This window comes from Mauremys mutica, chromosome 8 (genome assembly GCF_020497125.1).
Source record: "Mauremys mutica isolate MM-2020 ecotype Southern chromosome 8, ASM2049712v1, whole genome shotgun sequence".
Taxonomy (NCBI): domain Eukaryota; kingdom Metazoa; phylum Chordata; order Testudines; family Geoemydidae; genus Mauremys; species Mauremys mutica.
The window spans coordinates 56,323,184-56,338,885 of NC_059079.1; positions in this window are offsets into that span (position 1 = coordinate 56,323,184).

Sequence of the window (15,702 nt, forward strand, 5' to 3'; positions counted from 1 at the left end):
AAATGCAGCTCTGTCACTGCCAGGTCTGGAAACAGAGAACAGCTTCCACAATTACACTTCACTGGCATTTGCACTCCCAGCTTCTGAGCACTTTGGGATCACATACTGCAGTGCCTAGATTCACACTCAGAATAGACGTGTGTTCTCAGATCCACCCACCCGCGCACTAATTCTGGCATTCATACTCCCAAATGTGACATTCACTGGTGCTGGGATTTGCATGACTCCAAGTGCCACAGAATAAGAAAGCTCTGGGCTCAGTTGTGTGTCACCTTTCTATTTTTTTCCTTTCCTCCCTTTAGAGTAGTGATCCTTTTAAACCCTTTGGGACCCGCAACACCTTGCGAGAACAGAGACACACTTGTGGTTTCCCTACATGCTTTACAGAAACACTGTGGGTAGCAGTGACTTAGTTCAGAGAGGCATGGTTTGGAGTACCAGGGACACCAATCCCAAACGATACCCAACTTCATATCAGTCTTTTGTTAGGGATAGCTTCTCAATAATCAGCTCTTGAAACTGTTTTTCCAAGGCTCCTGCTCTGGAACTTATTCACATATAGCTTCACTGCCAAGGAAGCCACCCTCAGTGACGCAGACTCTTCCCTGCTCATGTTTCCCAGCAAGAATGAGTAGTGATATGGGGGTTACTCACTGGTGGTCCAGCTGGGCCTGGCAGCCCTGGGCTTCCTCTGGGTCCCGGAAAGGAAAAATTTTCTTCAAAGGAAAACAGTTTGTAAAAGCTGCATGCAAGGTTTGCCTGAAAGTGCTTTGCGTTCTGCCAATTGCTTTGCAAGCAAGCACCTTTCCTGGATCATCTCTTCTCAGCACCCCACAACTCAGTCCTCAAAAGGTTTTACTCTGCTCAAACACCAGGACTGGGCTCCACAGATCACTAAGAACAAGCTGTATGAAGCGCCTTCCCTGCCTGACTCTTTGCTACACAATGCCTTAGATCAGTGTGTTCCACAGAGCTACATGCTGGGAAAAGGGGACAGATTGACTGCCATGGAGATATAACCCCTCTATCCACAGAACAAGGTACAGCATGGGTAATAGCAGCATAAGACCACCTGAGCCATGCTGCCAGTGAGCCTCAGCCCCTATCTGGAGAGAGCACTCGCAGGAGTGAGAGGAGAGTTCAGTTTCTATGGCCCATTCATTCTGGTGCCTCTCTGGTGAGACTGACAGAAAGATGCCAGTCAGTGCCAATTGCAGTGATGAGGACACTTGTCCACTGGGAAGCACCACACAATTTAACATAGATCAACATCTGGTCACGACTTTTGGCCATTACTACAAGGCACCATTGGAAGATGCTTGGATAGGAGGGTGATGAAGGCAGTGTAAGAACCTAGACAGGATAGAAGGATAGTCTTGAGGTGGAGTCAGACAGGTTACCTCCAGGGAAGAGGATCCAGGTCCCACCCAACCAGCCGGTCTCCCTATGAAAAGGGTTTTCTATTTTTAGTATAACATTTTGGTTGAGGCGCGCAGTGCAGGTTGTCCCGGCACTTCTGTTATACATTCTTATTTTCAAGGGTCTTAGGAAACTTTTCAGAGCAGAAATCCTTAGATCAAATCTGGCAGACAAGGTCTGAGTTATACATGATACATTTTTCAAAAGGTTAAAAAGCAACTACGTTAAGCCTTTTTTGACAGCAACAAAAGATATTTGCAGAGGAGCCTTCCCAAGAGCTTCAGGGTGTTTTCAGTCTTAAAACCAATCAACAGTGGCGGCAAACATGTATTTCTTCTTCAGAACTAGCCATGGTTACAAAGAACAGACCAAAGAGGTGTCTTAGGTTCAAATCTGGATCAAAGTCATATGTGATATCTGTAAAAACAGCTATGAGCAAGGCACCTAGGAGTACTGGTAGCAAAGCATCAGGAGACTGTCTGGGCAGCTAGAATGTAAGAGTTATGTAAACAATAGGTCCTTTAAATCCATGCAGAACAGTTCAGAGAGATGATGGAGAGGTTTAATATCAGGGACTGGATTGCTCAGAACACCGAGAATGAGGATACAGAGCCTTTCACATCTCCAGGTTGCTTGTCCAAATCCAGCTCACATCAGGACCAACTGGCAGTTGGTACCCTCTACTGGCTCTCTGATGCCCTATGTAAATGGGTCAGGGAACTCAGCTCAGTTCTTAGGTTTCCACAGTCCACAAATGTCACCATTACAAGCAGGGCATTTTCAGCAGAAAGTGCAAAGGTGAAAACAGGCCCACGATTCCAAAACCACACCTCAGAGGCGGACCCTGCAGCTTAGGGGTGTGTTATAGGAAGCTACCATGTCCGTTGCCTGGGCTGTACCTGTCCTGTGAATCCAGTAAACAGAGGATTTCAATCCTCAGGTTTCTCACTCCAACACTTTCCCCCAGCAGTAAATACATCAGAGTAGAAAAGGAGAGACCAGGGGAATGAATATACATGTCCCAAGTTAACTTTGAAGTGGAGGGAAATAGGTTTTTTCCCCTGAAGTTTTTTTCCCCCTTCCTCACTAACATCTATGGCAGATATAAAGCCGCTGCCGGCGTGCTCTGGGCTGGGCTGCTGCCTCTGGGCAGCTTTTTGAAAAACTTGAGACATTAACATTTGAAAGGTGTTCCCACATGCTCCCGAAGGAGGAACTGCTGCTTCCTCCTCCACCCACTTTGTCGCTAAGCAGCTTGGGGATTTGATAATACAGGGATTTTCATAGTGTTGTGTATTTGGTTGTCATGGGTTTTGTTACTATGGCAACTGTTAGACTATTAAGGGATAGCTCAGCCGGTTTCAACCGGCTGAATGAGCTCTCTGTTTCTGTAAATAAAATGGAGGTTTTGGTTAGCTGTCTGCTCTCTGGCCTCAAGTGATTGCTTCCTACACCGGCTGCCCCTAGGACATAACACTGGCGACGAGGATGGGATCCTGGTGCTGCTCCAGTAACAGAAGGAAGTAGAAGTTAAGGTAAAGACCAAACAAAGAAAAAAAGCTGCTTGTTTGCACTGACTGTGAAAGTGAAACTAAAAATCATGGCTACTCTGACCAGGCCCCTGGAGCCTTTTGATGAGAATACAGAGCAGTGGCATGTGTATACTGAGCGTTTTGAGCTTTTTGGTATTGCAAATGACAGTACAGAAGCGAAGAAGGTGCCAATATTCTTAACTGTTGTAGGGGCTAAAACCTACTCTCTGCTACGCAGCTTACTACACCCTGTTAAGCCTGAGACTAAATCTTTCAGTGACATTGTGGAAATCCTGGGGTCTCATTTCTCCCCAAAACCACTGGTAATTGTTGAAAGATATAGGTTCCACAAAAGAGACCAAAAGGAAGATGAAACAGTTGTACAATTTGTAGCCATTTTAAAAAAGCTAGCAGAACACTGTGAATTTAAAGAGATGTTAAATGATGCCCTGCGTGACAGGTTAGTGTGTGGCCTCTGCAGTGAAGCTATACGGAAGCGCCTACTGACAGAGGCTCAGCTTACATTACAGAAGGCTGTTGATATTGCTGTCTCCATGGAACTGGCTACAAGGGAGGCGCAATACATCGGTGCATCCCCTAGGGTGCAAAAAGTGTCACAAGAACTGACCCACAAAACGGTGCAGAGTCAAGAATGTTACCGCTGTGGTAAGCTGGGTCACCAGGCATCAGAATGCTGGTGTAAGGACCTGGTGTGTCGACACTGTGGCAAAAAGGGACACATTGAGTATGCCTGTAAACAAAAGAAAAAGAGGCCTGTGGTCTGGCCGACAAAAAGAGGAACCTTGCATACCCTAGAGCAGACCCAGGATGATCAAGGTGACACCTCCTCACAAGAGGAAGTGCCACTGCATGTTTTGTCTTTGGCAGCGGGCTCACATGAATACTGGGTAACCCCCTTATTGGAGGGCAAACCTATACGCATGGAACTAGACACCGGTGCAGCTGTCTCGCTGGTTCCTGAGACTGTGTATAAGGAAAAGCTACAGCATCTTCCGCTTAAGGCAACAAAAACTGTTCTGAAGACGTATACAGGTGAAGCTGTGCCCATGTTGGGCACTATTGATGTTAAGGTGGAGCTCAATGGACAGGCGGCTAAATTGCCACTGTTCGTGGTGAGAGGTGACTACCCAGCCTTAATGGGTAGGTCTTGGCTTGGGAAGATTCAGCTGAACTGGGCAGAAGTGCACCGGATGACTAAAGAAGAAACCAGTCTAACCCCTATACTAAGGAAACATGCTGCTGTTTTTGGAGATGATTTGGGAAGTATGAAGGGAATCACTGTGACATTGAACATTAAACCTGGCAGTCCACCAAAATATCTGAAAGCCCGAACTGTGCCATATGCCATCAGGCCAAAAGTTGAAGCAGACCTGGAGCGCCTGGTCACCAATGGAGTCCTAATACCAGTTACCCATAGCTCATGGGCCACTCCTATCGTTCCAATAGTGAAGAAAGATGGCTCTCTCCGGATTTGTGGTGATTTTAAAGTCACTGTCAACCCAGTGTTGTGTGCAGAGCAATACCCGCTTTCCCGCATCGATGACCTCTTCGCAGGCCTGGCTGGGGGACAAAAGTTCAGTAAGATTGATCTGAGTCAAGCATATTTACAGATGCACGTCGATGAAAAGTCCCAAGAGCCGTTGACTATTGTGACTCATAAGGGGCTTTATCGATACTGTCGCCTACCCTTCGGAATCACATCGGCTCCCGCCCTGTTCCAGAGGGCTATGGACCAGATCTTGTGTGGCTTGTCAGGAGTTCAGTGCTATCTGGATGATATCCTGGTCACTGGAAGAAATGAAGAGGATCACTTAAAGAATTTAGAGGCTACCCTACAAAGACTGGAAGAGTATGGCCTACGAGTTCGCAAAGACAAGTGTGAATTCTTCAAGCCCTCTGTTGAATATTTGGGACACATCATCGATTCTGCAGGTCTTCATAAGGCCCCTGCAAAAGTTAAAGCTATTGTGGAGGCTCCCCCACCTCGAAATGTAAGCCAGCTGCGCTCGTTTCTAGGACTCCTGAACTATTATGGAAAGTTCATCTCACAGTTAGCCACACTGCTAAAACCACTTCATGAGCTCCTTGGGCAGAACAAGGCCTGGAAGTGGACTGAAGCCTGTGATGTTGCATTTAACAAAGCTAAGGATGCATTGTTAAATTCTGAAGTTCTAACGCACTTTGATCCATCCTTACCCCTGCAATTGGCCTGCGATGCTTCCCCTTATGGAGTGGGAGCGGTCGTGTCACACATTATGCCTTCGGGAGAAGAAAGACCTATTGCTTTTGCTTCACGCACTCTAAGCAAAGCAGAAACTAACTACGCCCAAATCGAACGTGAGGCATTAGGAATTGTTTTTGGAATTAGGAAGTTTCATCAGTACCTGTTTGGGCGAAAGTTTACTCTTCTTACAGACCATCGACCTCTGACATCAATTTTTGGACCCTACACAGGCATTCCCCCATTAGCTGCTAGTCGTATGCAACGTTGGGCATTGATACTTTCTGCACACACATATGAAATCAAATATCGGAAATCCACTCTGCACGGCAATGCAGATGGCCTCTCAAGGTTGCCTTTACCGGTCAAACATCAAGATAGTGCCCAAAAGGAAATCTTCTACTTTGAACAGGTAGAGAATACACCCATCACTGCTACTCAGATAAAGAAGGCAACCCGCGTTGACCCAGTATTATCCCAAGTTATGGACCTGGTGATGCATGGAAAATCTCGACAAACCTCTCCGGTCTCACCCGACCTTGTTCCCTACATGTCCAGGCGGACGGAGTTATCGGTCCAATCTGGTTGTTTGTTGTGGGGGAGGCGTGTCATTATTCCACCACCCCTGAGATCACAGATGTTAGAACAGCTACATTCCGGTCACTGGAATAGTGCGCATGAAGGAAATTGCACGAAGCTATTTTTGGTGGCCTAGATTGGACAGTGCTATTGAAGAGAAGGCAAAAGCTTGTATGTCATGTCAGAGTTTAAGAAATGCACCCCAGTAGGCACCCCTACACCCATGGGACTGGCCTGAAAACCCGTGGCAACGTATTCAGGTTGACTTTGCTGGCCCCCTTGAAGGAAGCATGTTCTTGGTGGCAGTAGATGCCCATTCTAAATGGCCAGAAGTCTCTATAATGCAGTCCACTACTGCAGAGAGTACTATCCAAAAACTAGGAGGACTCTTTAGTCGTTTTGGTCTGCCAGAACAACTTGTGAGCGACAACGGACCGCAGTTCGTCTCTCAGGAGTTTCAAAATTTTATGAAGGCAAATGGGATACACCACATCACGTCAGCACCATATCATCCATCCACCAACGGATTAGCTGAAAGATTTGTGCAGACAATGAAAAACGCTTTGAAATCAGCAAAGGGACAACACTCCATTCAAAAGCGTCTGGATACCTTCTTACTTTCCTATAGAAACACACCTCATGCTACGACCCAGGCTTCCCCAGCCTTTCTAATGATGGGACGACAGCTGCGCACTTGCTTTGATCTGCTGAAACCTTCTGAACCCAGACAAACTGTGCAACATCAGCAGCAATATCAAGTAATCAGACGGGCACCCAGAGCAAAAGACCGAACCTTTAGCCCAAGGCAGCCAGTTTTGGCTCGGAATTATACTTCCAGAGCTAAATGGGTCCCGGCCACAGTCATCACTCAAACAGGACCTGTTTCCTATACAGTCCGGACTGCAGAGAATCTTACCTGGCGGCGACATGTAGATCAGCTGTTGCCAGGTCATGCCAGTCTTCAGGACCCATCTGCAGTTGAGGGGTCTGACTTCACCCCTCCTGGTGAGACACCGAATCATGAGTCACCTGTTCCTGACTGTTCTCTCCATTACTGCCGGCAGCTGAGATACCCCTTTGCCCAGCACGAGCTGATACCACCTCCTCACCTATTCGTGCTGTGGACCCTGAGCCCCTAGTACTTTCGGGTGCAACAACACCAGAAGTTCGCCGTAATCCACCAAGAGACAGAAGGCCTCCTCATCGGCTGGATCTTTAGTTAGGGCGAACCCACGGTTATGGGGCAAAATAATCCCCAGGGTTTAGCCGGGAATGGAGGCAGTCTACCCTCCTTCTCTAGTTTAGTGTGTGTTTTATTTAGGGGATGTTCTTATTAGGGGGGGAGGAATATGTTGTGAATTTGGTTGTCATGGGTTTTGTTACTATGGCAACTGAGTTAGACTATTAAGGGATAGCTCAGCCGGTTTCAACCGGCTGAGTGAGCTCTCTGTTTCTGTAAATAAAATGGAGGTTTTGGTTAGCTGTCTGCTCTCTGGCCTCAAGTGATTGCTTCCTACACCGGCTGCCCCTAGGACATAACATATAGCAGCAGTGGTGTAAAGCCATCAGCCCTGCTGGGAAAATCTCTAGAGCCACACAATGTAGCACAGGGAACCTGGAAGAGCCTTTGTGAAGCTTCTTATGGGAGGGCTGCAGCTGATCTGTGTGCTGCGCCCCCACAGTGACAAAGCCTCAGAGATGGGGGACTGGCTGGCTCAGGGAAAACTGGTTAATAGCAACGTACAGAACCTTTCACCTCTAGGTGGCCAGCTCCAGCCCAGCCTAGGGCTGATAGTAAGCATACCACAATGGATGGACTACATATAAGTTTTGTAGCCTCCCTTCAGTTCCTAGCAACCTCACTGTTGGCACTTATTGGTACCAGTTCTGTATAGTCTCAGAAGATGCACCATGGCCTGAAAGAACATGGAGACTACACTACCCTAAGTCTAAGAGGTAGCCTTCTCCAAGGAAGGCTTGCATTTCAGCTGTCTGTGCTGTACCTGTTCTGTGGTTTGGGGACTTCAGGGCTGTCACTCCAGCACGGACATTAAAATCTATACAAAGCCTCCTGTTTTTCAGGTAGGGAAAGGGGTTGGTAAGGACTGTTGCCTGGAATCACAGAGTTAGCCCTGGTGCAGTTTTTATAGTTGTGTCTGGTAGGGGCACATTCTTTTAAAAAAATCAAAATGGTTATCTAGGTACAAGGCCTAATTTGGACACAGCTATAGATCAGTATAAAGGTGTTTTATAACAATGTAGCTTGTTCCTCTTCCCATATGGGAATAAGCTATTCAGGTGTAAGACACCTTTATACTAGTATAACTGCACCCACACTAGGGGGCTGTACTGCTTTAACTATAGAATGGTACAACCTTTCATGTGTAGACAAGGCTGTAGTGAAGCAGGGAAACAGCTTCAGAGGACAGGAGAAGCTGGCAGACTTGGCCAGTTTCTTTGGCTTCTCTTTGAGGAACTAAATTATAAATAAAAGAAAATTATTTTTGCATTAAAACGGAAGATCTGAAATGTGATCTATATCTGTCTGAGAGGTTACAAGAATGTATGGGTATGTGTGTGTGAACATGAGTGAAGTCTGGAATAATTGGGGATGTTAAACACCAGGGAGCCAAAAACTCATGAGATTCACAGGCACAAAATTCAAAAGAAGATTATAAAATGTTATTAAAAATGTAACCAAGCAAGTATTATGGAAAGTTCCATTTTCCTCGGAAGAATTACTGGGTAAAATGTGGCAACTAAATGTAACCATAAATGTGCAAAATAAACGGGATTTTAACTCTTCTTTAAGTGCACATTTAAACGCAATCTTAACTGCAGAGCTGCTAGTGTCACCTCCATTAAAAAAAAAAAAGCAAGAAATACAGCAAATTTTTAGCCCAGGCTTTTGTCTTTTCATACCCATTTTTGCCTGTGCACCCATCTGCCAAAGCAGATGTATGCTTATTTTGTGTGGGCAAACTGGCATTTGTATGTGCAAACATCAGTTAAGCATGCCCATTTTGGTGGGCACAGAATCAATTGTATTCGCCAAAACAGCTGTGTATAAATGAAGACTGGTTGAAAAATTGGCCCATCTATCTGTAAATGTGAACTCTGCCTACAGTTCCCAAACTCAGGGATCTAGGGGAAGTGCAAAAGTACAAGGTCAGAATAAATAAATTCTAATGTTCGGCATGAGTTAAAGGAGGAAATGTTACCAGTGGTCTCGCTCTCTGCTTCCCAGGCAAGCCAATCAGTCCCAATTCTCCCAGTAGCAGCTAGTTAAAATGTGGGATTGACGGGTTAATCCCAAATCCGGGATTGGTTACTGGAGTTGTGGCATCCAACTGCTCTCTGAGTCTGAGGATTCTACCATAGAACTGCAACTGCAGATCTGCTAGGACAGTTCAAAGTCCTGCAAAGTAACTTCCATGTGGCTGGTTGTGAAAGGTGAAGCTACGTACCACACAGCCTCATCTAACACAAAGATTTTGTTTTCCTCCCTGTGTAGGAAGGGATGAAGGACAGCGGAAGTGACAGCAAAAATAACATGCACTAACCACCCTACTGTCTTGTGTGGGAGGGACTTGATGTCTCCTCTATAATCCATCAACAAGAGGTGGGATATGATTCATTCACTATGCTTTCACATGTGAAAATGGGAGTGATACAGCGAATTGCTAGTTTCAAATTGAGTAACCATATATTGTAATTAGAGCAGGATTGTTGCTAAAATGTGTATGAGACTGAACATTAGCTAGTTTTGTAAACACATCACCAGAGTAACACTCAGGAAATCTTCTCTTCATACAAGTATCTTTAGTCCTCTATTGCTCTTTAAACACACTCCATAAATCACATTGGATACCGGCTATACTTCACTATTAAACCTCAGGATCTCAATATCCCATTAGTAAATCCAGAAGTGTTTTCCATACGGAATCACACCGGGTACTGCAATATGGGCCCAATCCAAAGCCCAGTGAAATCAATGGAACCTCTCAGTGACTCCAGTGCACCCCAGAATAGACCATATATTCTCAAGCTAAATCGTTCATGAGTGAGAAAGTTACCCTCTTTCATGGGGCACCAGAGAGCCTCGCTTTCCTTTGAAGCCATCGTCACCCTAAAAACACAATGGCAGAGTGAGTGATGTTGGATTTGTCTCAAAGGTAACCCAGATGTGACTCTAGACAACGGCAACCAAAGGGCTGGCCCTGGTATGGCACATAGTCACTTCCACATGTTGCTTAAATGCTTCAGGTGATTTTTGCCCAGCCACAATCAAGAAATCTTAAACTAGAGACACCAGCTTCCTGTGCTCCAGACATCTAAATGTATGTTTTGGCTAATGAGGCTCTTCCCCCATAGTGACTTGCTCTGGTAAGTGGGTTAGGAGACCAACAGACATGGTCAATAGAACTGGGTGACACTTTTTCAGTGAAACATTTTTATTCTGGGGGGGAGGCTTTTCCAGCAAAATGAAAACCTTTGCAGGAGGGGCAGGGGCGGAAATGTTCTTTGGGTTCATTTTTTTTCTAGTGGAAAAAACGGAAACTAAAAACGGAACTCTTTTGGTAAACATTTGGTTTTCAGTAATAATTTTTCCGTTCCCACAGGTAACCAGCTACAGACTGGTCCCATATAACCCAATTACTTTGAAGGTGCTGTGTTAGCTGGAGATTGCACCTCAATTCCTCACTCACTGCCTAAGGCCTCTACAAGTGTTAATTAAATGCAAGTAATAGTACAGTCAGGAAACAATTTTCCAGTTAGAACCAGTCATTCGATCTGCTGTTTAAGAATCCCAGACAGTTCATTACTGATGGTTCAGGGCTGGAAGAAGTGGGTCTTCAGTGTCTGAAGCTTAGAGGCAAACACAAGAGAGGAGGAAAGAGCTCAGCTATGAACCAGTGAGAACAGGGCAAAGCAGCATCTTACACAGATAAACCTTACTGATGGAGTGACCAGTACGTCTACAACAGCACTGCAGACATATGGGATGTGAGACTCTGGTGTAAATCTTGACTCCCATTCTGGAGGCCCAAGATGTACCTCTTCCCCTGCGGATACAGGTGGAGCTTGCTCACTTCTGGGTCGTCTCTCTCCAAACTGACCATTTAGACCCCCAGGTCCCCCGGAGAGCCAGCAGGACCTGGATTGCCAGTCACATCCTACACCACAGCTACAGCTAAGTGTGCTTAAGTCTAGTCACATATAAACACACTGATCTATAAAAGCAGGCAGCGCATTTCTCAGCACTAGGGAGCCCCAAGGGAAGCATGAGAAATGGATGGCTTAGTGCCATGAGGACAGATGAGTGAAAGTGAGGAATACTAATGTCCCAATTTAGAGAAGCCCAGGGACTGGCCTGGCGACAGACAGAAATGTGTCATCCCGAGAGGGGTCCAGGATTCAACATAAGGTGAATGGCAGTGTCTCAGGGCTAATCGCCCCGTGCATGGAGAATGGTAATGACTCAGTGCCTCCAGCCACTAAAAGCAACAACACGACAAATAGAATTCTCTCAGCTTGAAGTATGGAGAATGGAAATGTCTCTGCTCTGGCACATAAATACAAATGCTGAAGCTCAGAGATGCTGGAAAGGACCATGAATGGGAAATGCTGCCCACACTCGCAAAGGAAGTGGTTCCTGCACAGCACTTTCAGCATGAAAGGTGCGACACAAACGTAAAGTTGTTGTCACACTGTAGTGAGTTAGCGGTGGTCCCTCCGCCTCTGGGTCAGTGGGAGGCCACTCCACCTCACTATGGTGCTGGGCATTGCCTACAGTTAGGGAATTAGCTAAGCAACACACAGCCTGTGCTTTTGTCCAACAATCCGGGCAGAGCAGTAGTCGGTTGGGGTCTCTAACCTGCAATCAGGGCAGAGGAGCAGACAATTATGGGTCCAGGCCCACAGTCAGGGTGGGGCAGTAAGGAGCCTGTGGCTCGGACCTGTACTCAGGGCCAAGCAGCAAGAGGGTCAGGTATCCTACCTCCGGCAAATGGCTGACAAACGCAGGCGCCTTGGCCTAGAGAGGGGAAACTGCCACCTCACCCCTGGAGTGGCAGGGATAGGGGAGCACGGGCCCTCCCAACTCCACCATGGCCCAGCCCATGGCCCTAACAGCAGCGATGTATTTCGCCACTGGGTCAGAGGGGAATCCAGCCACAACACACTGACTGGGTCTCCAGCAGTGACACAGCCAGACTAGGGTTGCCTGCCTTTGGGCCACTTCCTACCTTCCCTTGGGTTGTACCTGGATCTATAGCGGGCCCTCTGGTTTGTCAGGGTAGAAGGCCAGTGGCAGTCCCAGCAACTCCTCAATGCCTTTGTCAGCAAGTAGCTCTGGCCAGTCCACAGCTCAGTAGGAGTCCGCTGCAGTCTCCCAGCTTGGGAGCAGGCAGGAGGCATCTTTCTCCTTCAGTAGCTGCAGCCCAACTGAGCTCCAGGCCCCACCCTTTATGCTTCCTGTTCTGGTGGGAGGGGTGAGTGCCCCCTGGCTCCACCCACCAGGGTTCACAGAGTGGTCCCTCCCCCCTGGCTCAGTGTGAGGCCACTCCGCCACACTACACATGCTGATTGTAGCACCTCCATTAAACGCCTGTCGTCCTGGCAATAGTACTTATTGAGGGCCTTTGGAACCAAGTGCCCTTTGCTCCTATTTGGCTAATGGTTCCCTGGAAGATACAGGAATAGTAGATCAGCAGTGCTGTCAATGCCACCACGCCACCTGGCATCCCATCGTTAGGAGTGCACTCCCAGCAACGTGCTGCCAGTTCCTCGCAGCACTGGCCTGTTGATGCCAGCGGGGTGTAGATCAGTGCAACATTCTTCCCAGCAGAGCCAAGCAAAGTGTCAAAACAGATGCATGGAACGGGGTTTAAATTATAAAGGGAAAATACAAATGAGATTATTCTGTATTATCCCAGCAGGAAAGAAGACAGAGCAATAATTTAGATGGCTCCTGCATTCCCGTGAAATAGGACTTCACCTGTAGTGATGGGAAGGTACACAGCTGTCTCTGAATGATTTCCATTTAGTTAGCATGATGCCATCTTTCTCCTGAACCCCTTGCAGCTGGAGGACTGACTGTTCCCAGGGATGTACTCTCCTTGCTCCCCAGCAAGACCAGGTAACCCTTCATCCCCCCCGGAGCCAGTCTGATCCTACACTGCCGCAAGGGGAAGACAGACAAAGGGTAGACAAGCCCTTCCACAGAGAGAGTGCTAAACTCACATTGCTTCTGACAAGGTGCTGGCTGCATAGACTCCAATACTCTGAAGACATCTGCATGGAATGGATGCTGCAGCAGGTAGCGCCATTCCCAAACTCTTCCTATCCCTGTTTTGCACCAAAGGCTCCAGGGGAGCTTTACAATTGCCCATGAAATGTGCAGGACTGACAGCTGTTGGGACCGCGAGCCATTTGTGCACAAAACAAGTACAGCACAGGCAGTGGCTGGCAGTACAAGCTGTCCCCACCTGCTTGCTCTGCCAGCATACCACAACCCTGCTCTGGATAGACCATCTCTAAAGGGCAGAGGGAGGGGTGATCTCCAGACCATTCCATCCTGGGTATCTTGGAGGAGATTGCCAACAATAGGGTCCTTTAGGGATGGTTTTTCTGACCCTTGATTCTTTAGGTATGAGCCACAGAGTGGCCATCAGGTGGCTGGCAACACTGAACAGCATGGCTTCAGTATGAACCTTGTGAAGCAGAGGTGAAGGACTCCAGCTGCCATTACAGATCCCTTGAACCACACAATCTCCTGGTTCAGAAGGTCCTGATTTAGTGGCCAGGTTTGAGGAAGGAACTCTGGAGCGTCCATGGTGGTGAATATTGGCAAAAGCAACTGCTGTGCGGAGGACCTGTGCGATGGGCATGAGCAAGGGCTCTCTCAGTAACATCAGTGCTTAAAGCAGATACCAAGGTGAAAGGCACCATTAGAAATACCAGCACTAGATTAGACAAAGGGAGCCGGACCACTCAGCCTCCCCTTGCAGTTTGCTGTGCCCGCAGTACAAGACTGCAGAATCCCTGGGCACTCATCTTAACCCGAGATTGAACAGGAACGCAAGTGGCATCTGGTGCAGGAGACTCACTTCCCCCCTGGAGCACCTGGGATCCCCACTTCACTAGCCTTGCCCTGGAACAAGAGACCTTTATCATTAGGGAGTCAGCATGGACCTGAGTCCTGACAGGCAGGCAGGCAGGCAGGCAGGCAGGCGGGGGGGAGGGGGGGAGGGAGAGAGAGAGAGACCTTGCTATAATCAACCTCATTCGGAGCTCTGGTCATGTGCATGTGAGCTCGTGTCCCAGCACAAAGCTGAGAAATGCCTGGGGACTGCGGAGGCTGAAGCCCTGGCAAGGAGGGTCCGAGATACACAACTGCAATACACAAAAGGGAGGCTAAGGAAAGGCTCACTCCATTAAAAACCCCAATGTGCAGATCTTCCCCTTCCCAACCCCAGCAATTACTGACTGCGTGTCCTAGGCGCCCTGCAGGTTCTCTCACTTCAGGAAGCCCCTTAAAGCTTGGAGGGCCCGGAAGGCCAAACTCCCCACCAGATCCTACCACTCCCATGGGCCCCCGTGACAAAGCAAACACTTCAGTACACTCAGATACTGCCTGCAGCCAAGTGGGGATCTTGTCCACTCTCACGCTGAGCAGGGTTCAGCCTAGTCACTGCAGGACGGGACAGCTCTATGGGCAGCAAGAAGCTGCAATAAATGTTGCTGATCATCCAGTAGAGGGGCGCTCTTCCCTCTGAGTCAGTGTTAGGCCAATGCCCCAGCACGGCGTTAGGGTCCTGGTGCTGCTGATGTTTGGATGAGACGTAGAATCACGGTCTGATTAGTAAAGTGATTCCTGTATGGATAGTTTAGAAAGTGCTTTGAGCTCCTTCTGGAGCAAAGGTGCTACTCAGATGCAAGTCAATGTCATTACATTACACATGCTATAGAACCAGTGGCGTAGCTAGGATAGGAAAACTAGGTGGTCCCTGTCTTTTGGGTGGGCGGGCTATGACGGGAGGGGCACCTACCCCCATAGAGGGGGATTACGGTTTTGTGGGGCCCTGGGCCAGGACAAGTAGGGGTCCCTCCCCACCCTTTCCGCCTGCAATCCCACCTCCTGTGCTCCTGAGCAGGGTCGTGGCGCGATTTGGGTGGGCCTGAATGCTAAATGGGTGGGTCACAGCCCACCCATCGCTAAGCTTCTGTGTAGAACTGATAGATTTGTGTGTTGCTGTCTCTGTTCTCCACCTAACTGTCTATCTGCCTTGTGTGGAGAGGGGCTGCCCTGGCCTGTTAAGATGGGAAATGTTGTGATGTTGCAGCATGACAGTGTCATGACAGGACAGAGCTGCCTTGTGGCATGACGGGGAATGTTGTCATGGCAGCTGTGATGCAACATTGTCAGCTTCATTGCATGGCAACACCTGGGGGGGGTTTCCACACCTGAAGGGAACTAGGCGTTTCTGCTACTTCATGCTGCTATTGCAGAATATGGGAACATGCCAAAGTCTGGAAGCTTCCTGTGAAATCTGGTATGAGTGGAGACCCTTCTTCCTTTTCCCTCCTAGGTGACTTGTTTATACAGCACCATCTCAGTTACCATTTCTTTATTACAGATACATCCACCCCCGCCACACACTCTGTTTTGCCATACACCCTCTCCTCCTCCAATCCAGTCCTATCGTTGATGACCATGGGACCCGCACAAACTCCTGTGCTGTATGCTCCAGCAATGAGAGAAGCTAAGAACCTGGGGCCTGATCCTCAAATGTGGTCTGGCGACATACAGCAGCTGGAAACCTAGTGGATCCAGACCCCTGAGGATTGCCCCATATGAGTGGAATCCCTGGATGATGTAAAGCAGATATATTGACTCCATGCCAAGCCAACTTCTGGACACTCACA